This window comes from Anomalospiza imberbis, unplaced genomic scaffold (genome assembly GCF_031753505.1).
Source record: "Anomalospiza imberbis isolate Cuckoo-Finch-1a 21T00152 unplaced genomic scaffold, ASM3175350v1 scaffold_44, whole genome shotgun sequence".
Taxonomy (NCBI): Eukaryota; Metazoa; Chordata; class Aves; order Passeriformes; family Viduidae; genus Anomalospiza; species Anomalospiza imberbis.
In genome coordinates, this window is record NW_027100049.1 from 442,071 (window position 1) to 466,769 (window position 24,699).

The following is a 24,699-nucleotide window of genomic DNA, read 5'->3' on the forward strand; positions in this document are numbered from 1 at the left end:
GGCAGTGCCCCAGCCCTGCTGGGCTGGGAGAAGAGCTGCTCATCCAGAGAAATGTGCTTTTGAAGCTCTCCTTGGTTACCAGGATCACCCTCTGTGCCAGGAGCCCGGCCCAGCTCAGCAGCACAGACACAGCACAAGGTCTTTAATGACCCTCTGGGGCTTTGTGCTCAGGCCCTGAACATCAGGCCCTGAGAGGGAGCTGCAGAAACCTCTCCAGAGCTCCAAGTCAGAATCCAACTCCAAAGTTTCTTTGACTTTTAATGGGTCCCACTGAGGGACACGACTGAGAAAGTGTCCCCAGGCCCCAGGCAGAGCAGAGAACTGGAGGCACTGATGACAGGTGGGGACAAAGAGAAGCCAAGTCTTGGTGCCCTGGGGCACAGCAGGCTCTGTGCCACCAAGGGCTGTCAGGAGACACCTTGTCCTGAGGCACTGGGGCCTCCTGGCACAGCCCCAGCCAGGCTGGGCACTGTCAGCCCCTTGTCCTGCCCTCTGCATCCCCCCCTAACCCACATCCCAGTGGCCTCAGGGATCTGCTGGAAGGAGTCCCTGGGGAGCCTTGCTCAGGAATGGCCCTGGGGGCTCCTTCATGCTCCCAGGGACTGCAGGTTTTTCAAAGCACTTTGGCTTTGGCTTTTGCCTTGCAGTCTCTGAGAGCTTTGTGCAGTCATGGCCTCCAATTATCTGCTGTAATTAGTCCCTGGAGAGGCTTTGTCAGGAACAACACTCAGTGGGGCTCATTAATGCTTCAAGGTGCTTCAGTTCTTTTCAGGTACTTGGTGTTTCCCTTTTGATCCAGACTCTGTGAGAGGTTTGTGCAATCATGGCCCCAATTATCTGCTTTAACGAGTCCCTTGAGATCTTTGCACTGACACTCAGTGGGGTTCAATAATGCTTTGAGATACTCAAGTTTTAAAGGTACTTTAGATTTTCCTTTCCACACTGAGAGGTTTTTGTCCAGTTTGAGTCTCTGAGAGGTTTTTGTGCCATCCTGGCCTCCAATTCTCTCCTCCAAGGAGTCCATGAGGAACCTGTGTTGGGGATGGACCTCAGTGGGTCCCATTTATGCTTTGAGACACTTTGGGGTTTTCTTCTGACTTTGACTCCTGCAAAGGTTTGTGCAATCTCCTCTCGCGCCCTGAGGTTCCAGGGCTCAGCTCCAAATGCACCACGGGGCTCATGAGGATCAAACAAATCCTGAGAAACCATGGCTGTGCCTTGATTTCCTTCTTGTCTGAGGCAGTTCATCAGGAAGGTTTTGTATTGGCTTTGGTTCACCAATTTGAGATTTCTCGGCCAATGCGTTAATTACTGTGGTGGGTTCAGTGTTGGCTAATTACCAGGGCACTCACTAGAATATACTTACTACTTTCTTGCTCTGAGATAAGATTAGGAGAAAGGCAAAGTGGGCTCAAAACTTTAAAAGGGTATAAAGAAATGTTTATTAATAGTAAATGAAATAAAGAGTAATAAGGATCAGAACAAAACTTTCAGAACACTTCCTCTCTCCATACAACCTGACAATGAAAAGAGACAAAACCTAAAATTTCAGTCAGTTTTCCACCTCTAGAATAGTCTTTCTTCATTTCACTTAGGGAGAGAAGTTCCTCTTGTAAATGTTATGGAGACTTCTCCACAAGACAACAGTTATCTCATGGCTTTTCATTTCCATAAATAGCAGCTGCCTAGGAAAAATCTGTAATTGTGAAATCCCTCCCATTTTTTCACAGCTTTTCCCACAGCTGTGTTTATCAGCCATGCCAGCTTATGGGGTATTAGTTTAAAGATGAGCTGTATAAGAGCAAAGGTTCTCTTCTTTTATTTCTGAAATCATCTTCATCTCTGGAAACAGAGGTCTTCTTCTTCTCTCCCTGGGGGCATAGGTTCTCATCACTCTGCTCTCTTTCATTGTTCAAACTTCTCATGGGATCACAGCTACCTCAACATTTGCTCACTTTAGCATGGAGACCTTGGCTGAACAAATCATCTCCCAATTCTTTTCAATGTGTTATAGAGAAAAAGAGAGTCTGATGTATCAATTACATCCTTCTCCATAGCTTTACCAGAGGATTTCAGCCCCAAGATCAAGGCATCTCCTCATCCCTCCCATGTGGGACTCAACTTCCTCTTCACTGACCTCGGTGTCTTCATGTTGCTCCTCTGTGTGCCTGCACTTTGTCCTTTTCTCTCACTCGAGGGAGGATGGAAGCACTGGAAGAGTCAATATCTCAGCCGGGGCCTGCAGATGGTTCCGTGACCCCGGCCAGGCTCGGTACTTGCGGCCGGAACTGTTTTACCATGGAGGTTTCTGCAGCGGCTGCGCTGGGGCTGTGTCAGGCTGGGCCGTGCTGGGGCAGGGCCAGGATCTCAGCAGCCAGGCCAGAGCACAGCAGCAGCATGGCCGGGGCCCATGGCTTCTCCTCCCCTGTCCGCTGGTTGCGGGGGAACCCCAAGGGCGGCAGAACCTTGGCCGAGCCGGCCCGGCCCGGGGCTGCTCCTGGGGCCCGGCGGATCCTGGCTGGGCCCGGGCTGGCGGCGGGGCAGGGCTCGGTAGCGGCCAGATGTCAGCAACCGCAGCCACGGCCCGGCCCGGCCTCGGCCCCGCGGCCTCCCCTGCCCTGCCCGGCAGCTGATGGGGCCTGGCGGCTCCCTGGGAAGGGGCCCGGCCCCACGGCAGGAGCCGCCCGGCCTGGCCTGGCTGAGACGGGGCTGGGCCGGCCTGGTCACCTCTTTGCTGGCCAGAAGGGAAAGAGACCCAGCCAGGCTTCTCCATCTTTAACTTGTGTCTTCACAGAAGCGTGTGCAGCTTCCACAGTGGTTTAACAGATTGTCAGCTCTCAAAGCTAATTACTGATTGGTTTTTTGTCAGACACCGAGGAAACTGCTAGCAGCTTCTCTCAGGACATCACTTCCGTGATGCAAAACCACCACAACAGCACAGAGCACAGAGCTCCTTTGTCCATATGTAGTGGTCATGCGCTCGAGGCCCCAAAACCCCACCTTGAGAGATCTCTGGGTTCTCTCCAAGGTGTTTTCAAATGAAAACATTCAGCTCATAATCTAAGAAAATCACCAGAGGACAGGGCCAGCCTGACCTGTCTGTCCTGGCTCCTTTTGTCTGCAGTGATCCTTGGATATATGGAATTTGGGAGACCAAAGTCTAATTTTTGCCATGGTCCTTGGCATGAAGGCTGGGTTTTTTCCATAGGAAGGAAAGAAACAGAGCCCCACTCTTTCAGGGGCAGATGAGAGGTGACCACCAGAGGCAAAATCCAGCCAGAGCTAGCAGGTTTTGCTCTGAGAGATACCTTTGCATGGAGGAAATTTTTTAGGGAGCTTACCAGTTTTAGCAGTGGGCATCTCAAAAGAGGGACAGTTCTTTCCCTTAGCAAGGAAAGCATGGAGCCCCAGTGCTCCAGGAGCTGATGAGAGGCAGCCCTTGGCATTCCAACATCAGCCAGACCTGTCAGGTGGCCCCTGGGAGGCCAAGCCAGCCAGACCTGTTCCATGTTCCCTCGGTTCCATGAGGCCCCACAGTGTCCCAATGGTCGGTCCCTTGCTTCCATGAGGCCCTGAGGTGTCACAATGCCCCCTTGGTGACACGAGGCCCTGAAGGGTCCTAATGGCCTCCATGGTTCCATCAGGCCCCACAGAGTCATAATGGTCTCTGGGTCCATGAAGCCCCGCTGTGTCACCATGGCCCCTTGGTTCCATGGGCTCCAGTGGTGCCACAATGATCCCCTTGCTTCCATGAGGTCCCCACCGTGTCACAGTGATCTCCATGGGAAGGAAAGAACCGAGCCCCAGTGTGGCAGGGGCAGCCACCAGAGGCCAAGGCCAACCAGACTTGGCAGTACTGGCAGATTTTGGCTGGGAACAACCTTTGGATATAGGGAATTTTAGAAGTGGAGTCCCAATTTCAGACATGGACACCCGGAGGAGAAGCATAATTCTTTTCCATACGAAGAAAAGCACAGAACACCGGTGATTCAGGGGCAGATGAAAGGTGGCCACCAGAGGCCTAGGCCAGCCAGACCTCTTTGTCCTGGTAGCTTTTGTCTGAAAGCAACCCTTGGATATAGGGAATTTGGGAGCTGGAACCCCAATTTCAGCCATTTCTGCATAGATAAGAAGGACAGTTCTTTTCCATAGGAAGGAAAGCACAGAGCCCATGTGTTTCAAAGGCAGAAGAGGAGAGAGGTGGCTCCTGGGAGGCCAAGCCAGCCAGACCTGTTTGTCCTGGCAGCTTTTGTCATGGAGGGTTCCTTGGATATATGGAATTTGGGAGGAGGAATCTCAATTTTGACCATGGACACCTTGAGAAGAAGGATGGTTCTTTTCCATAGGAAGGAGAGCATCAAGCCCCAGTGTTTTGAGGCAGGTGAGAGGCAGCTCCCAAGAGGCCAAGGACACCCAGACCTGTCTCTCCTGGGAGCTTTCACTTGGACGCAATCCTTGGATGTACAGAGTTTTGGAGGTGGAATCCTAATTTTGGCCATAGGCGCCTGGTCAGGATGGATGGGTTTTTTTCCTATAGGAAAGAAAAGCACAAAATGCAAGTGTTCTGGAAGAAGATGAAAGGTGGCCACCCTTAGGCCAAGACAGCCAGACCTGTCTGTCCTGGCACCTTTCCTTTTACCCCAAAAAAGCTCAGTCCCATCTAAAAATGGCTTCTTCCCACCTCAAAAAAACTCAATCCCCTGCCACCCTGCCAAAATTAATAAATTCCTTAGCCTCTAGGGTGAGATGGGGTTGGAAGGAGATTGTGAGAAGTGGGATCCAAATTTGGAGGGGTGGGATTGGGGTTTTGTGGGACTAGGTGGATGAGATGTATTTTAGCAATAAATAAAGCTTTCAAAATTATTGATTTCTATCTCATTCATTTTGAGTCAGTTTTTTTTTTTTTTCAAAGTGCCACCTTCTCAGCTGATTGTGTTTGTGTCCTCCTTTCTCTCTTGCCTCTCTTTGCCTGCTCTGTTTCTCATTGTTTCCCTTGATCCAGGGCAGCTCCCACCAAAGACCCTGCCCTGATTTCATTCCCAATCCACGAGCTACAACAACCATGGCTGAAGTTATGAAGGCTGGCAGTGAAATGTCACTGTAAGATCTTGCTCCACTTGGCTTTTGGCTCTTCCATAAGAGCTTTGCCTTCAAGGGCAGGAACATCTTTCCCTGGCTGGGAACTGGAATTCCAGCCCCTGGGAGTGTGTGCCGTGGATCCCAGAGGGGCATTCCTGAGGCTCCCAGGGTGCTGCTCCTGCCGTGCCTCCCAAGGAGCTGTGCAGGGCCAGGGGACAAGGTGCAGCAGCTGTGTTGGTTCTGCACTGCCACAACGGCCCTTGGGTCCATGAGTTTCCATACTGCTACCAGTGGTTCCTGGGTTCCCATGATGCCCTGCTGTGTCACCATTGATATTTGGTGTCATGAAGTTCTTCAGTGTCACAATGGCCTACCTCACTCCATGAGCTTCCGCAGTGTCCAAATGGCCTCCTTGGATGGGCAGTGTCACCATGGGCCATTGGATCCATGCAGCCCCACTGGGTCACCATGGATTCCTTGGTGCCATGAGGCTCTGGGGTGTCTCCATGGTCTCCTTGGATCCACAGTGTCACAATGGATCACTGGATCCATGTGGTCCTGCTGTGTCACCATGGCCCCTTGGTTCCATGGGACCCCAGGGTCAGAATTGACTCCTTGCTTCCACGTCACCCCCTCAGTGTCAAAATGGCTCCTTCGTTCCATGAGGAACACAAAAGATTTATAGAAACATTGAGCAAATCCTGCTTAACACAGCTGGGAACATCTGTTTGCATTCAAAAGAGAGGTTAAAGGTGAGGATGGCACCAGCAGCTTCCATCTGCCACAGAGATCCAGGGAAAGGACAGGGACAGAGAATTCAGCTGGGAGACTCAGAGAATTCTGCTTCCAGAGATCATTTCTGGTCACACTGTCCCTTGTAGAAAGACGACACCATTCCAGGCAGCCTGTACTGAGCAGGTGGTTCCTGAGTGGGGTTTGTTGTTTAGGAAACCTGCTCAGGCTTTTCCGTTCTTTCCTTACCAAGAGGAAAACTTCTCCTGGGCCTGTGTGCAGGCAGAGCCCTGAGGAGAGCAGGTGGGACATGGTGCCATGGGCTGGGACATGGAGCTGCAGAGCTCAGGGACAAGGTTCTGCTGCAGGGCACAGGGATGTCAGTGCCAGGTGGGCGATGTCAGACATGGTGAAGCTGGGGCTGAGGAGCAGCTTGTCCAGACATTGAAGGAAGACAAAGCACCCCTGATGGCTTTTTGTATTTTGATGATCCCCACAGTGGATTTGGGGCTGGGTCCAGTGTTGAGGAATGACTGCAAGAACAGGGTCATGGATCGATGGAACAGTTATTCCATCAGTCCTCTCTTTGAGACCCCAGACCTGAGCTCTGTGCCTGGGAGGAGCTCTGGCCTGGGAAACTGGCCTGGGAAACAGCACTGGCCTGTGAACAGTATACTGTGCATGTACAGATAGCAAAAGGCAAAATATACTTGAGATATGAGTTGTACAAGAACAGGATATAAAACAAGATGGACTTAGCAAAGTAAAAAGCTAGCAGATGAAAAACATAGCTACAGCTGAAACTGCATGTAGAAGAACATGAAACAATGAACCTTTATGAATTAACCAATGAAAGCTTGTTGCAGATATTGCTTGCAAAAGACTATATAAACTGACTGGATCTTTGAATAAACTGGAGCTTGCTTATCAATCATATTGATTGTATGCTTGTCTTCCCTCACCGCCCGCGGCAATATTTGGCGCCCGGAACAGGAACCCTTGCAACCCTCAGGGGTTCAGTGCCTCATGGACCAGGACAGAGGGACCGGTAGCACTGAATAAGCAGCGTTCGGAGGGCTAAAAGTTCGACTCGATGCTGGCATAAGGAGTCGTCTTGAGCCTGGGTCAGAGCAAGACTCGCCTTTCCGGGAGTCAGGCCAAGACTCGCTATCCGGGAGTAGCTGCTGAGGTACAAAGGCTGCACTTAAGGGTCAGATTATGGAAAATGAAGTAGCTCTTCAATTACTTACTAGTTTCTTAAAGAAACATGATTTAGCTGATATAGATTTAGAAAAAGATCCGCCAGCTTTGTACACCTATGGTCGTCGGGCTCAGGGCTTATTTAAAGCCTCGGGGGATCTCTTTGATGAAAATGAGTGGCGTGAATTAGGGAATATTCTTTGGTTTAAAGTGATTGATGATGACAAGGTTGCTCGAAAGTTAATGAGATCGTGGTGCTCGGTCTTAAATTGTTTGCAGAGGTATCAGGCAGAAAAGAAGGTTGCTGCTGTTGCTACTGCCACTCTAGAAGGGGTTAAACCAGGAATGCATTCTTTAGAGGTTGATTACAATCCTATTCCTCCAGTAGGAAATATTATTGAAATTAAGAGCAGATCGAGTGATAAGCAACCTACTGCTCCCCCTGGTTTTAATCCTGCCTTTAATGCTGCTCAGTCAGCCACAGATCCCCTCCCCGGGAATGAACAATCAGTAATAAATGGTGAAAGACTTCCACAGGCTAAAAGAAAGCAGCTGCAGGATGAAACTGTTCAGAACAGCCACAAAAGAGTTTTAGTGACATCTGCTAGTAATCCTTTTAAGCAAGAACATCCTAAAAATTGACCAGGAATACACAGAATGAATTGGTTGAGTATCCAAAAAGAAGCAATAAGTAATACAGATTATGACGTGTTCTACTATTACTGACCTAGATTGCCAAGCTTTTCCTGTTGCTTATACACCGAATGCAGGAGGGGGAGAAACAACCAATTATCATCCTGTGGATTGGAAATTGCTTTCACAATTGAGAGCCACAGTTAATGACTGTGGGCTACACGGGGAACCTGCAAAGCAAATGCTTAATTCCATATGGGGCTCAGGTTTACTTCTTCCAAAAGATATTAAAAGTATCATAAGAATAATTATGACACAGCCTCAGTTAATGCTGTGGCAAGCCCACTAGCATAAATTATGTTATCATTTTGCAAAGACTCCACGACAGCAGAATGACCCCTTATTTGGGATAACTGTTGAACAATTAATAAGTGTTGGGCAATTCACTACAATTGAAATGCAGGCACAGGTAGGGGCTAAAGTATGAAAAGCTACCATACCATTAACTAGAGAAGCAATCTCCAAGGTTAGGGCAAAACCAGTATCTCCTTCTTCTGTGTCTATTAAGCAAGGCAGAAATGAGCTTTTTACTTTCTTTGTGGACCGGGTGACCGAAGCTATCAATTTGGCTAATGTACAAGTCTTTATGAAGAGAACCCTATTACGACAGTGTGTTTTAGAAAATTGTAATACCTCTACTAGAAGTATTCTTAACACAATGAGCATTGATGCAACAGTGGAGGAAATGCTAGAAAGAATGTCGAGGGTTCCTGCAGGTCCTCAGGCAATGTTAGTAGAAGCACTCAGGGATGTAGGGAAAGATTTGGTGCAAGCCCAAACACACGCCTTTGCTGCTCTGACTCCATTACAGCCGACAAATAAGTTTAAACAACAACCTCGTATAAAGTGTTACCGGTGTGGGAAAATGGGACATTTTTGTCGCAACTGCAGAGAAGGGACAGTATGGTGTAACAAATGTTCTGTGAACTCCCATTCCACTGAAGTTTGTAGGCGATCAAGAAACACAACACGCAGCGCGAAGGGCCACGGCGCGAAGATCCCAACGGCGGCTCCCGTATGGAATGCTCCAGACAACTGCAGCCAGCCAGCTCTCTCCAGCCAGCCACAAGAGGGTGCCTCAGCCTGGACCTGGCAACCACAATAAACATTACCCTGATTGATCAAAAGCCTGTAAAAATCCCTACTGGGGTCAAGGGACCGGTAATGCACAAAGATAAACCTTGTGGTGCTCTTCTTTTAGGAGAATCATCTACTAGTTTAAAAGGTCTTTTTGTGTTACCTGGTGTTATTAATACTAATTTTACAAGTGAAATTCTTATCATTGCTATAACATTTTATCCTGCTTTATTTATTTCTAAGGGCAGTAAAATCACTCAGCTAGTGCCTACCTTACAGTTGACAGAAGCTACCTCAACCACCATACAGCAACAACAGGGGTTGACAAGATTTAGATCTACAGGAGGTATGGCACTTCTTTGTCTTCCCATGGAGGAGCGGCCCAAAGCTCCTGTTATTTTAGAAAATAGTCATCAAAAGCTACAGGTAATAGCACGCCTCAATACTAGAGCAAGCATCACTATCATCAACAAAGACTGTTGGCCTACCTCTTAATCACTTTTTCCTATGATTGCTAAAGTTAAAGAAGTAAGAAAGTCTACTTCAGTTTACCACAATAAAGACAAAATTTGTTTATTACTAGATAGTAACACTTGTGTACAATTTGTTACTGTTATGCCATTACCACACAAAGTTGAAGCATTAATTGGCCGAGATATTCTTATACAATTAAAAGCTCACCTTGTAACAAAAATTCTTTTTTAGTAACAGTCACTACTTAAGCTTTCCCAATCCCCCTAACCTAAAAATCGAATGATCCAGGATAGATCAAGCAGTAGCCGCTAAAAAGAAAAAACCTACAACAAGCACATGCCCTAGTTAGTGAACAATTAAATCAAGAGCACATTAAACCTTCTCCTAGTCCATAGAACACTCCAATATTTGTAATCAAAAGGAAATCTGGTAAATTTCGTTTGCTTCATCATTTACGTGCAGTCAATGCCCAAATAGAAGCAATAGAGGCACTACAGCCAGACCTCCCCAATCCAGCCATGCTGCCTGAGGTCTAGAACCTCCTTATCATTGATTTAAAAGACTGTTTCTTTACAATTAGCATCCATCCAAATAATACTAAACAATTTACATTTACATTACCTTCCCTAAATTGTGAGACACCTACAAGTCAGTATGAATAAGTGACCCTTCCTCAAGGGATGCGCAACAGTCCTACACTGTGTCAGTTGTTTGTAGATACTGCCTTACTACCCATTCAAACTGCTTGTCCTAATATGATAATATACCATTATATAAACGATATTTTGTTTACACAAGAAACTTCATTTACTGTTCAGCAAGAAACCTTTATTTTCACACAGCTACATAATCACAATTTATGTGTTGCCCCCCAAAAATTCAGCGTTCTACACCCTAAAAATATTTAAACTAAGTAATTTTTAATAGACACATTCAACCACAAAAAGTTGCTCTGCAACTCAATTTACATACTCTGCATAATAGGCAACAATTCATAAGAGACATTCAGTAACTCCATCCAGTTGTCACTATTTCAAATTATGAACTAAATAAATTAAAACCATTACTAAAAGGTACAAATCCCACTGCACCTATTCAATTAACTAATAAACAGCGTGCAGTTGTAGCAAATATTGCTGATACTATAGCCCAGAGAGCTGTTAATCATAGAAATCCTGACTTACCTATAAAAATTACTATTCTGTCTCCTCCAAAACACCTTATGGGAGCTCTCACTCAACAGCTAAAAAACAAAAGAGGAAAACAGGAGGATACAAAGGTGTTAGAATGGGTGTTTGGACCTTTACAGCCTAGCAATTCTATTCAACCTCGCGTGCAGGTGCTTGCACCCTTAATTCGGAAAGGCCAGAAACGCGTGGTACAGATTACAGGGGAAGAGCCACAAAGCATTTTTGTTCCGATAAAACAGGCTGATTTAGACTGGTTTTTACAACATTCTTCTGAATTACAAGCTAGCATTTTAGAATCTAATGCTGAAATTCAATTCTCACCGCTGTCTTCACCTATTCTGCGCTGGGTCTCCTCACAAAAATGGCTGTTACGGCAAAAATACAGTGAAACACCGTTGATTAATGCTGTTACTGTGTTCACAGATGCAGGTCACAAATCGCGAAAAACTACTCTTACCTGGAATGAACAGGGGCAATGGAATCATGTCATAATAAAAGGACAAGAATCAGATACTTTACAAACATTGGAACTTTTAGCAATTGTGTGTGCATTTTGTCGATGGATGCATGATCCTATAAATGTTGTGTCTGATTCTTTGTATGCAGTTGGGGTAACGCAGCTTATTGAGGATGCTCTGTTACGAGAAGTGCAAAATCAGTGCTTGAATGCACTTTTCGCACAGTTGCAGTCTGCAATATGACAAAGATCTGCTCCATATGCTATTTTTCACATCAGGAGTCATAAGTGGGTGGAAGGATTAGGAGAAGATAATGCTCATGCTGATAGACTGGTGTCAATAACTGTGCCTATGGACAATTTTACAAAAGCACGCAATGCCCATGCTTCGTTTCATCCAAATGCAAAAGGGCTACAGCATTGCTTTGATATTACGATGGAAGCAGCCCGAGGAATTGTCAGAGCATGTCCAGACTGCAGTCATCACAATGGACCGGGTCTCGGCCTGGGGGTAAATCCTCGAGGTTTAGGCCCTAATGAATTGTGGCAAATGGATGTGACTCATGTAGCTGAATTTGGGCGTTTACGTTATGTAATTATTGACACTTACAGTCATTTCATTTGGGCTTCTCCACAAGCTGGAGAAAAAGCAGTTCATGTCATCCGGCATTCAACACTGTATTTTGCTATTTTAGGGGTACCTGGAGTTATCAAAACAGATAATGGACCTGCATATGTAGGGAAGAAAGTTAATCGCTTTTTGCAATTATGGGGTGTTAAGCATGTTACAGGTATACCACACTCTCCCACAGGTCAAGCCATTGTAGAAAGGGCAAATCAAACTTTAAAACAATACCTTGCAAAATTTAAAACAATTACTGATCCACAGGAGAGATTGGCAAAAGTGTTGTTCAATTTAAATCATCTTTGTATATTTGGAGTTCATGATATGCCCCCTGCATTTGTACATGGGACACTTGCAAAACAAAATGATGCAGAAAAATCAATAACTGTAATGTATAGGCATCCTGCTACAGGGATGTGGTCAGGACCAGCACCTGTAAATTTTATGGGTAGAGGTCATATGTGTGTATCCACACCTACAGGTCCCTTGTGGGTTCCTAGCAAGTGGACACGTCCAGCTACAACACGGCCACCGCCAGCACCTCCACAGCCACCGCTGACACCTCCGCCAATGAATGAAAGCTCCACCGAAGACGACTACGGCTTGAGCCTATTTGTCAGGAACTAAATGATGTTTTAAAGACTAATATTCTTTGGACTAAGCATAACCTAGAAGGAGGACACTATTTCTAGACGGAATGATACCTTTGATTTTGCTATTGTTAATTTTGCTGTATGCTGATGCTTGGGCTCCTACACAACCGAAAACAAACATATGGGTCACTTTGGCTAATTTGACAAACCAGAGTACTATCTGTCTGTCTTTATCCTCACCTGGAAATCCATTTTCTACCTGTCTAGTAGGGGTACCTGTTGAGAATTGGCCTTGTCCTCAGAAGATATTAACCTGTAAGGTAACACAGCCTCAATATAAAGTGGATAACTGGGATTCTTGGGTTCCTTACCTTCCTCTTGCTCCTCTTGAGCCACAGGAGTTAGAGCTTTTGGGATCAGTGAAGGCTGATGCATGTATTATTTTTAATTGGACTAGTGTACAGCAACAGAATCTCAACAGCAGGTATTTGATTTCAGCAAATTCCAGCCTTCCAATATATAGAAATTCCTCTTATTGCTGTAATTACACTTCAGCACATGTCTCAGTTTCCTCTACATCTCCACTACAGCTACCTATTGGGTATTTTCTCATTTGTGGAGATCGTGCTTGGTCTGGTATCCCTTCTAGACTTAAAGGAGGTCCCTGCACTATTGGACAACTGTCTTTATTGACACCAAATATGTCTATGATATTAAAAGTATCCCAACATCATAGACAAACAAGGTTGACCCATGCATTTCAGAGTGATTGTAGAGATGATATAAAGTTTTGGTCCCCAGGAGCAATTGTAACTGCATATATTTTTGTTCCTGGCGCTGCAGCAGCGAAGGCACAAGCTACACTGAACAGATTAGGTTGCTGGCTTGCCAAACAGACTAATGCAACATCTGCTGCATTGTCTAATCTTTTGCTGGATGTTGACTCTGTTAGGCATCCTACTTTACAAAGTCATGCTGCTATTGATTTTTTACTATTGGCCCAGGGACATGGTTGTAAAGATTTTGAAGGTATGTGTTGCGTGAATTTGTCTGATCATTCAAAGTCAATACACAAGCAAATCAGTGAATTGCATAGGCTTACTACTAAGTTACAACAAGCAGATGGATTTGGATTAGATGACTGGCTAAAATCATTGGGCCTGGGACCATGGTTTCGTTCTATCATTCAATATTTGATTATGCTCAGTTTAGTGATTTTGCTGATTGTATGTTTATTGCCATGTATTTGTGCCTGCTTGCAGAGAGTCCTGCATCAAATTGCTTCATCAGTTACCAATCAAACGATGCTTGCACAAAAGAAAAACGAGGGAATTGATGGGGAATGGCTGCACGAAAAGGGTCATGGATCGATGCATCAGGAACAGGGTCAGAGGATCGATTCCATCAATCCTTTGTTTGAGACCCCAGACATGAGCTCTGTGTCCGGGAGGAGCTCTGGCCTGGGAAACTGGCCTGGGAAACAACACTGGCCTGTGAACAGTACACTGTGCATATACAGATAGCAAAAGGCAGAATATCCTTGAGATATGAGTTGTACAAGAACAGGATGTAAAACAAGATGTACTTAGCAAAGGAAAAAGCTAGCAGATGAAAAACTTAGCTACAGCTGAAACCACACGTAGAAGAGCATAAAACAGTGCACCTTTATGAATTGACCAGTGAGAGCTTGTTGCTGATATTGCTTGCAAAAGACTATATAAACTGACTGGATCTTTGAATAAACTGGAGCTTGCTTATCAATCATATTGGTTGTGTGCTTGTCTTCCCTCACCGCCCGCGGCAATAGTGGCCTGATGCCGGCTCTCAGCCCAGGAGTCCCCGTGGCTCCAGCAGCAAGGGTGGCTGAGGGGTTCCTGCCTGCTCTGGGGCATTGCTGCAGGGGCCACTGCTGTCAGAGCCCCCTCTCTGCTGCTGACAGCTCTGCTCCTGGGGACACTGCTCTGCCCCAGCCCAGGAACAGCAGCAGTGCCCAGTGCCAGCAGTGGTGTCAGTGGGACCCCTGTGCACAGGGACCCCCAGCGCCGGGCTGGCCGTGCCAGCACCCCCAGGGACCTCCAGCCCCAGGAACCCAGAAGAAGTGGAAACCACAACTGTGCAAACACTGCCTGTGACCAAAGGAATTGCAAAGAGAAGTGAGAATTTAAACAGTATTTTTTTTCCAAAAATCGGCAAAACCTAGGATTTACAGAACATGTTTCATTGTAACAATCCTTTTAACAACAACAATCTACAGAACATGTTTCCATGGGAGCCCATAGACTAACAATCTAGAGAACATATTTACATGGGTGCCTGCAGACTAACAAACTTCCAAACATATTTACAGGAAACCTCTAAGCTTCAGAACATATTTACAGAGGGGTCATATCTGTGGCCACCATCTCCATCAGTCCTGGAAGAAAGGACGCAGCAGAACTGGACTCTGCTGCCAGCAGTGGCCCAGGTGGCCTGGCAGCTGGGCCCCAGAGGCTGGGACAGGGCTGGCAGGGCTGGCATGGCCCCCGGCAAGCGCAGGGCAGGCCGGGAGTGGTGCTTGTGCCACCACAATCCAGGGCTCCCTCCGGGCACCGTGTCCCTGAGCGGGGCCATCCAGCCCAGCCCCAGCCTGGCCTCAGGGGACACACTCTGCCTGTGGGCTGGGCATGGGAAGCACCTGCCTCTCTTGCTCCTGAGGCTCCATCTTCATCCAAGGACCATGGGCTCCTCCTCATCCTTCTCGTCGACTTCCATGTCCTCGATGTTGTCCTCCACGTCGACTTCCATGTCCTCAGCAGTCTCTTCCGTGTCCACCTCCATCATTTCTTCCCTGTCCAGCACCACGTCCACTTCCATCTCCTCCACGGTGTCTCTGGCAGTCTGCAAGAGACAGCACAATCTCACAGTGGGCTTGCTGTCCCACACCAGCCATTCCCACATGGCTGCAGCCTGCCCAAGCAGGGTGCCCCCCTCCCTGGAATGGCACTGTACCTCCACTGAGGCAGCAGTGGTGCACATCCTGCTGGGATTGGCTTCAGAGCAGGCGGCGGGCAAAGCCCAGGCAGCAGCAACAGCTCAGCACTGACGGGCAGAGCCAAGGGCGAGTGAGAAGTGGCCGTTGGCAGCAGGTGAAGTGTCTGCTGTGCTCCTTTCCAGGTCCTGGACCTTCCAAATGGACCACTCTGGGAGCTGTGATGTCACAGAAGTTTCAGGGCCACTCCACACGGAGAGATGGGGATCGTAGAATGTTCAAATCCTTGAATGGTTTGGCTTGGAAGGGCCCCTAAGGATCATCTGGTTTCAACTTGAGCAACTTCCCACCACACCAGTCTGCTCTGGACCCTGTCCAAGCTGGCCTGGGATGTTCCTGGGGATGGGGCATCCACAGCCTGTCTGCACTGGTCCCTGTCTCAGGGACAACCACCCTCACAGTAAAGAACTTCTTCCCATCATCAAATCTATTCCAGCTCTTGCAGTTTGATCCCATTCCCCCTTGTCCTGTCACTACAGTGCCTGACAGAGAGTCCTCTCCCACTTCCCTGTAGTCCAGGCAGTTCCTGCAGGGTCACACGTGCGGCTGAACCTGCAGACAGGAGAGAGAGAAGCCAAGCTCCCAGGCGGAGAAATTGGGGAAAGTGACATGAGAGCAGAAGGAAAAGGTGGACATGGGCCCATGGCCCCCAGCATCAACACCCACAGGACCCAAAGACCCCCAGCCCCCTGCCCAGCACAGCCTGCCCTGCCCCTCCAGCTGTCACCCGAGTGGGGGACAGGGGCCAGTGGCCGCTGCCAGCAGCAGGAATGGGGGCAGGGTGAGGATCCCCTCGCTTGGCTTTTGTCTCTTGAACAATCCGGACACAGGGCAGTGCAAGGCAGGCTGGGAAGCAAAGCCCGGAGCCTTTGGAGGCTGCAAGCCTTAAACATCAGCCCCTGCAGCAGCTCAGATGCAGGTCCCACAGTTCCCAAGCCCATCATGGCCTTCAGAGCATGTAGGTGGATTTTGCATCCCTGTGGCCGGATGCCGGCTCTCGGCCCAGGAGTCCCCGTGGCTCCAGCAGCAAGGGTGGCTGAGGGGTTCCTGCCCGCTCTGGGGCATTGCTGCAGGGGCCACTGCTGTCAGAGCCCCCTCTCTGCTGCTGACAGCTCTGCTCCTGGGGACACTGCTCTGCCCCAGCCCAGGAACAGCAGCAGTGCCCAGTGCCAAGAGGGGTGTCAGTGGGACCCCCTGTGCACAGGGACCCCCAGCCCCGGGCTGGCCGTGCCAGCACCCCCAGGGACCTCCAGCCCCGGGAACCCAGAAGAAGTGGAAACCACAACTGTGCAATCGCTGCCTGTGACCAAAGGAATTGCAAAGAGAAGTGAGAATTTAAACAGTATATTTTTTCCAAAAATCAGCAAAACCTAGGATTTACAGAACATGTTTCATTGTAACAATCCTTTCAACAACAGCAATCTACAGAACATATTTACATGGGAGCCTATAGACTAACAATCTACAGAACATATTTACATGGGAGCCTATAGACTAACAATCTACAGAACATATTTACATGGGAGCCTATAGACTAACAATCTACAGAACATATTTACATGGGTGCCTACAGACTAACAATCTACAAAACATATTTACATGGGTGCCTACAGACTAACAAACTTCCAAACATATTTACTGGAAACCTCTAACCCTCAGAACATATGTACAGAGGGGTCATTTTGGTAAGCACATTTCTCTCTCTTTCAGGATTTTTATAAAGGTGCGCAGAGAGAAGTGAAAGAGAAAACACTTTCTATTTCTGCTCCTTGTTTTTTCCTTGTGGAATGTGTTTGGAGAATTGTTTACCTAGAGCGAATGCCTGGTTGGATCACGGTGGATTGTTTGGGCCTGATGGCCAATCGGATCCACCTGTGTCTGGACTCTGGAGAACAGGGTCACGAGTTGTGAGGAGTGAGATATGATGGTTAGAGAGAGTAGCGTGTAGTTTTTAGTATCCTCTTTTATATAGTATATTAATGTATCATAGCATAATTATAATAAAGAAATCATTCAGCCTTCTGAACTAAGTCACACATCATCATTCCTCCCATTTGGGTTCGCCGACATCAACAACAGCTGATTCCTCACATTTACATTTAAAAAGTGACATTTTGTTGTGATCTGGTCAGACAGTGCCAGTTTTGTCTCACCAGTGGGCAGGGTCAGCACCAAAGACACAGACACCAACTGAAGGACTCAGTGTCATTGACTGTAGCTCAAAGCAGCAAAGAATCCCAAAAGGAGCAGCTCAGCAATGCACCCAGCCAGCAGCACCAGAGATTGCAGCAGTGATTAAGAAAGATCCAGCAGCAGTTACCCTCAGGCTTTACCATGCCCCAGATCCACACAGCAGCTGGGAAAGCTGTCACAGCCAAGGGCTGCAGAGCCACTCCTGGACACTGGGAATTCCTGCAGGTGCCTCCAGCCACAGGTGAGGCTCCAGCCTCGCTGGGAGAGGGCCCAGCTCTGACAGTGCTGAATGAACAAACTGACAGCGCTGCTGGTGCGGGAACATCTGGTTTCATCCTCCTCCTGGGTTCCTCCCAAAGCCTGGCCAGGGCCCAAGAGGAACCAAGGGAGGTGACTTTGCCCATTCAGCCCCAGACAAGGCCAGATGTCAGATTTCATGGCCTTGTCTGGCTTCTAAACACAGAAAGGTCAATCCATGTTTCACTAATGAGTGGATACATCTATCACAGCGCTAATGACCATGCATATTTCATTAGTGAGCAGATACAAAGATAACCTTTGGTTGGAAGGTTCATCCAGAGGCCACCTTTGGCTCAGGGCCTCACTCAGGGCTGTTGTCCAGGCCTTGGCACTTCAGGGACGTGGTTTAGTGCTGGGCTCGACACTGCTGGGTGACCGGCTGGACTGGATGAGCTCAGAGGTCTTTTCCAACAGAAAGGATTCTGTGATTCCATGATTCCATCTGCTGCATTCAGCCAGGTCCATGTTAGCAGCATTCATTTGCTCAGAAAGTCTCCTCAGGCCCAGCTCTTGTGGCCTGAGGCTCCAGCTCCTTCAGCTCCTGGTGCTCAGCTGCTCGTGCTGAACCGGATGACTCGGGGAGAAGAACACAGTCCATCCAATTCCTTCTGGGACACGGGGAGGGGAGGCTGTGGAAACAGGAGCAGTGTTTGGTGTGGCCTCCTCTCTGCCCTGCACGCCTTTCAGCGCTTTGAACCAGCCAAGAGCTTTCTCCAAGAGTGCAATGGAGCAGCTGTTCCTGCTGCTGGGTCTGGCTCTCTCCAGTCTCTGACCTTGCCTGCTTTTGTCCCTCTTGCTGTGCCCTCTGCTCCCCCAGGGCTCGGTGGCTGCTGCCCAGGACTGTGGGACTGGCACGGATCCAGGGGTCGAGACCCTCCTTTCTCTGCCCTTGGAGCTGCCTGGGCACAGCAGCCTTTTCCATCTGGAAGCTCCCCATGGACAGGGAGTCCCCAGCTCCGTTCCTTGCACAACCACCAGGGGCCCAGGGCTGCCATCTCAAGTCCCTGCTGGCCCTGGGGGCTCCCAGGTGGGCACAAGTGGGGCAGCAGAGCCAGCAGGGAGCCTGCGAGTCTCTTCCAGCCCTTTCTGCTCTGAGTTTGGGCCTTGGAGCCTCAGGTGGCCAAAGGCAGCTGCTGCTGGTCCCTCTGTGTGCCCCCGTGTCCAGCAGTGCTGCTCCATCAGTCTGTGCCCAGCCACGGGGAAAAGCCTCAGCCCTGCAGGGCCAGGAGCTGCCGGACTCTGCCTGAGCAGCTCAGCCAGAGGGAAGGGAGCTGCTCCCCACGGGAACCAGGAGCCAAGGGCTGGAGCACCTCGTTCTGGGGCAGAGCCCAAATTCTGTGAGGGAGTAACAGAGTTATTCACGTGCACTGGTGTGTCAGCACTGCAGGTGCTGTGCCTGCAAACACATGGCTCGAGGTGTGCAAAAGAATTCTGCAACTCTTGGCTGGATCAGGATGTCAGCAGTGCTGAACTCCAGCTTAGTCCAAAGCAAACACTTGACACCTCTGCTCATATCTGCTAGATTTTTTACATCAGGGTATCCAGAGAAAAGTAAACAGAGGAGTAAATATTTTCATTATTTATCAGAAATATATCTCATTTTGCTGAACATTTCTTTTTCAGAATGTGTTATCTTCTTAAAAAGAAAAAGAAAAAAGAAAAAAAACCTGAGAAAAATATTAAAGAGAAAAAAAAGAAACAAATGTGTAGTGAAATCTTCTTGAACTTTGGATTAAGAGGTAACTGATCTTTTTAAAGGGAGAACTCATTTACTTTGTGCATGTTCTCATGCCTGGATCCATCTTACAGACTGACATCAGCATCCATTTTAAAGACTTTGGGTTTTGTTTCCAATATTAAGATTTTTTTTTTAATTGGAGTTGAAGCAATAGGAGGATGAGAGATGGATTGTGCACGACTGTGTCTTGAGTACAAAAATATTGCAGTTTGAAACTTTGACCTAAAGTATTGAAAATGAAACTTACAAATCCCAGTGTATTGTGTGACAGCAGCTTTTCCTATAGGATGTGCAGCATCACAAAGACTTCACCAGTGGGGTTGGGAGGGCTTGGAGCTTTGTCCTGTGCCACTCTGGGATGTCATGAACCAGGACTTCACCTGCCACCAGCCCAGGTCACCCTCTGCCACCGCAGCTCCTTGGGCCTTGTGTCCCCAAAGCAGACACAAAGTGTTTCTGCTGCTCCCCCTTTGCACAAACCCACAGAGAGCTGGGATTTTTCCAAGGCTCGTGTCTCCATTGGGCCATATTCCCAAAGAACCAGCAGCACATCCTGATGAATACGGCGAGTTACGTGGATGGTTGTCAGCTCCACTTCCTGCCTAGAAATCCTGAAACTGCTTCTAAATGCTGCTCCTTCAGCTCCTGGACACCTTCTCACACAGAGCTGGGAAAAAAATCCCCTGGCCACTGGCTAAAAGGTGAGTTATGCCAAAGTTAGAGCCCTGTGGGAAATCTCTGTCCCTCCCTGACGATTTAATGTATCTGTACATGGGGGTGTGCATGGATGTGTTTTGTATACAAAGGAAGGAGTGTGCAAGCAACGGGACTGACACTTTCAGGGCCCATGCTATTCCATACCCATGGGCACAGAGACATTATGGAAACCCTGGCACAGACAGGGCCTTCTGTCCATGGGTACAGAGACATCCAAGAGCCCCTGGCACACACAGAGCCTTCTGTCCATGGGTACAGAGACATCCAAGAGCCCCTGGCACAGACAGGGCCTTCTGTCCATGGGTACAGAGACATCCAAGAGCCCCTGGCACACACAGAGCCTTCTGTCCATGGGTACAGAGAGATCCAAGAGCCCCTGGCACACACAGAGCCTTCTGTCCATGGGTACAGAGACATCCAAGAGCACCTGGCACACACAGGCCTGGCACACACAGGCCTGGCAGCACAGGTGGCTTTCCCCACAGGCTGCAGGAGATGAGAACACAACATTTGCCAACACTGACTGCAAGCCACAGCTCTGGGTGCTCCCCATGAACCTCAGCTCTGGGACCACTGTCTGCCCCAAGCTTCAGGGGCTGCAGTGGGAGCCTGGCTGGGCTCTGCCCTGGGGCCATCCTGCAGGGACAGCTGCAAACAGGGAGCATTCCCTTGCCACAAACAGCCAAGCCAGGGCTGCAGGGCAGCTGCTCCAGCCCGGACTGCACTGCTGAGTGCTGTGCTCTGGGGCTGGGGCTCCCCGCACAGGGGACTGGACTGGTGTGCCACAGGAGACAGAGAAGCTGCAGCTTCAGCCTAACTGAGGTGGGTGCGTGGGCTGGGAAGAGTGGGGAGGCTCAAGGGGATTCACAGAGCTCATCCTGCTGCAAGGACGAGGAAAAGGGAGTGGGAACTCAGCAGTGAGGAGAGCTGAGGGCTGGAGAGCAGCTCTGAATGACACTAAAATCCCACTGCACCTCTGAGACATTGCTGCTCCTCAGCCAGTGACAGGGTGAGTCCCTAAGCCTGGGGCTCAGCCTTCCTCGTGGTGAGGGGCACCAAGGAAGGCAACAGTGTGATGGAGACTGCCATGGGCTGGGAACTCACTGGGGGAAAAGAGGGAGCAGTTGGGAAGTACAAGGCAGGTGGGGGAGAGAACTGTTCAGAGAAGGGCTGAGCTACAGCTTGAGCAAGCTGCAAAATGTCATTTGGGATCATCCCAGATTGATTTCATTTCAGAAGCTATTGAACAAGTTTATTTTGGGGTGGTGTCATGTTTTCCCTGGGAGGTGTACACTCTGCAACCTTGAGCTGTGTTGCTGAAATGCTCCAGCAGGTCTGTGCTGCAGGTCACCCCATTTCTTCTTTGGCTGATTGCGGCCCGCTGCTGAGCTCCTGCAGAGCCCTGGCAGAGCCCAGAGCAGCCTCAGCACCCGCAGAGCCCGGCTGCAAGGAGAGAAACCAGAAAGCGCCTGTCAGCTGAAGGCTCCTGTCCCCTTGTCCCAGCCGCCTGCGGTGCCCAGGCCATGCTGGCCGTGCCCAGAGCTGGGCCCAGAGCTGCCCATCCCTGCTGCCTTTGGGAGCAGAGCAGGAGGGCAGGACATGCGCCCAGCCTGCAGCCAGCCTCGGCACATCCAGCCCTCAGCAGCTGCCCAGAGCAGGATGCTCCTGTGCTCGCTGCCATCTCCCCAAAGCTCTGATCCCACCATGCCAAGCAGACGGGACCCACCTGACGCCATCCCCCGCTGGAAGAAAAGCTGGTCCCAAACCATGTCCTCAGCCTTCTCCAAGGGCACGGCCCATCCACGCCACAGCTGCTCCCAAGCACTTCCTGATCCAGACTGGACCCCAGCTAGAATGCTTCCTCTAGAAAAACACACAACAAATTATTGAAAATAGATTACAGACAAAAAGGGGAACAAGAAAAAAGGTCAAAAATCATATTACTGTCAGGGACTTGAGGAAGGCCCAACCCCTGCATGCCAGGGAAAAACCCACCCACAGGTGAGGGAAGCCCAGGCTTTCTCCCTTCCCCCCTGCACTGCCCCCCAAAATAACGGTGATCCCAAAGCAAACAGGGGCAGTGGAGCAGCCCAAGCCCTTCCTTGCCTGCAAAGCAAAGCAGCCCCTGCACAGGTTCTGGAGTCCCACCTCTGCTCCCACCATGGGGGTTTGTTTGTGTCGGGCTGGCTGCCCCAGCCCCAGCCCGGGGCACGGTGGGTGCTGGGGCTGTTGGCAGGGCCAGGAGCCCACCCCCATTTCATCACCACCCCAGCCCATCCCCCCAGCCCTGCCAAAAGCAGCCTGGCAGCCGACTGAAGGATCAGCTGCATCCGCCTCAGCAAAGGGGGAACCTTTGGTTCCTGGCCAGGCTGTGCAATGCCCAAATCTGGGAGCATCCCCCTGCGTGTGGACTCACCTGCTAATTCCCTGTGGAGCCTGGCTTTGGAGAAGGTGCCAGAATCGAAGTCCATCATCCTCAGCTGCCGGTGACCAGGTGGAGGAAGAGGTTGTCATCCTTGATGTCGTCCTCGCTGTCCCCAGCAGCAGCCCCATCTGGTACAGCTTCTCCAGGGGCTCCTTCTCCTTCCCTGGGGGTGAGCCCAGGCTGTCAGGGTTCTGCCCAGGGCCCAGAGCTGTCAGGGAACCAGGACAAGCAAAACCAGCTCAGATGGCAGCCACCAGTGCTGGGCAGAGCAGCTCAGCTCCAGCACAAGGGCTGTGTGTTCCCATCTGATGACCCCTGGGCAGTGACACAGGCAGGACAAAATGTCTGGGTTCCTTTGCTTCTGATTGCCAAGGCATGTGTGGAGCTGCAACTTACCAGGGCCTTGCATCAAAGTGTGCCTGTGGCTCTCTCCCTTCTTCTAGGGCAGATGAATATCCTGCAGCCAGGGATCACATAACAGCTCTTCTAACGAGGGCCTGTCCGAGTGCAGCATGGATAAACACCGCCTGATCACATCTTGGCACTCTGGGCAGAGAAACCAGAACCCGCCGGTCAGCTGGAGAAGGCTCCTGTTGGCTTTGCCCCACTATTCCCGTGCCCAGGCCATGCTGGATGTGCTCAGAGCTGGGCCTAAACTTCCCCATCAATTCCCTGTTTTGGAGGAGAGCAGGAGAGCAGGACATGTGCCACCTCCTCAGCAGCTGCCAGAGCAGGATGCTCACGAGCTGCTGCTGTCTCCAAGCACTGGCATTGCCCCCGTGGCCAGAGATGAGGATCCACCTTGAGAGAGCCGTTGTGGCAGTGAGAGCTGATGGTCCCAGCTGATGTTCTGGCTCCTCCTGAAAGGGTGCTCCCCGCAGACCATCTGGTGCAGCAGGATGCCCAGGGACCAGATGGTAGCTGGCTTGCCGTAGTAAAATCGAAAGTGGGTCCATTCTGGGGGCCTGTATGACGGTGTTCCTGTGGAATACAGATGGGGTTCATCAGGGGGATGCTGCTGCTCCCAGAGCCTGGCCCCAGCATCCCTGGGCGTGTGGGGGCTGCCACAGTGGCACACGGGGTGACCGCTGCCCTCTCGCCAGCACCTGGGACTTGTGTATAGACTCGGGGTTGGAAAAGAAGCCACTGGGGTTGGAAGAGGGCAGCAGAAGTCCTGGCAAGGCCCAACCATGAGGAGGAAAAACCCACCCACTGCTTGGGAAAACCATGCCTTCATCCTCCCTGCCTGCACTGCCCAAAAACATCATGAATCCAAAACAAACCAGGTGAGTGGAGCAGTCCAAGCCCTTTCGCACCTGCACACCAAACCAGCTGGGACACAGGTTACGGCCTCCCTCTCTGCTACCCCCACCCACCCGTGTTTTTGTTGGGCTGGCTGCCCCAGCCCCAGCCCCAGTCTTGGGCAGAGTGGTGGGCAAAGGCTGCCAGCAGGGCTTGAAGCTGGCTCCCCACCCAGCCCTGCTCAAATGCAACTCAGCTGAAATCTCAGCACCATGAAGGACAGCAAAAGGGAGAATCCCCGCTGCCACACCCAGCTTGGGCTGTGAGATGTTGGGCCATGAGATGCCAGGACCGAGAGCACACCCCTGCATGGGCTCACCTGCAAAGCGAGTGTAGGCTGTGTCTTGCAGGTAGGTGCCACAGCCAAAGTCGATCAATTTGGCCTGCCCGGTGGCCAGGTCAACCAGGATGTTCCCTGGTTTGATGTCCCTGTGCAGGACCCCGCAGCTGGTGCAGTGCTGCACGGCCTCCAGCACCTGGCGGAACAGATCCCGCGCCACCTCCTCGGACAGGAACCCCCGTGCCCGAATGAAATGGTGCAGGTCCTGAGAGCACTCTGGGCGTTCCAGCACGATCAAGATGTCGTTGGGGAGCTCAAGCCACTCCAGCAGCTGGACGACACCGGGGAAGCCAGTGGAGACCTTCTCCAGCAGCACGATCTCCAGGGGTGCACTGGTGCCGTCAGGCTGCGGGAGGAGCACGATGCCATCAGTGGGGCTGATGCCATGCCGGGGGTCAGGAACTCCTCACCCAGCCCGGGATGCCCTTCGCCCTGCGCTGGCCCCACGCCCGCTCTCCCTCGAGGTGTCCTGGTGGCTCCCACCCTGCCGGGCCTCGGCTCATCCCCGCCCGGCACGGCCCGGCTTCTGCCGCTGG

General features: G+C 50.3%; 1 protein-coding gene and 1 long non-coding RNA gene across 5 annotated transcripts in view; both read right to left on the bottom strand.

Annotated features, from left to right (window-relative positions):
* LOC137466802 (zinc finger protein 271-like) overlaps positions 1-24,699 on the bottom strand; it is a 678,770-nt gene that overhangs the window by 64,066 nt on the left and 590,005 nt on the right. The gene's annotated exons all lie outside the window — the stretch shown is intronic.
* Positions 22,366-23,441, bottom strand: LOC137466811 (uncharacterized). Its single transcript, XR_010995286.1, has 3 exons — positions 23,323-23,441; positions 22,918-23,067; positions 22,366-22,684 (listed from the first exon to the last, which is right to left on the bottom strand). It is a non-coding gene; the product is annotated as an uncharacterized lncRNA (long non-coding RNA).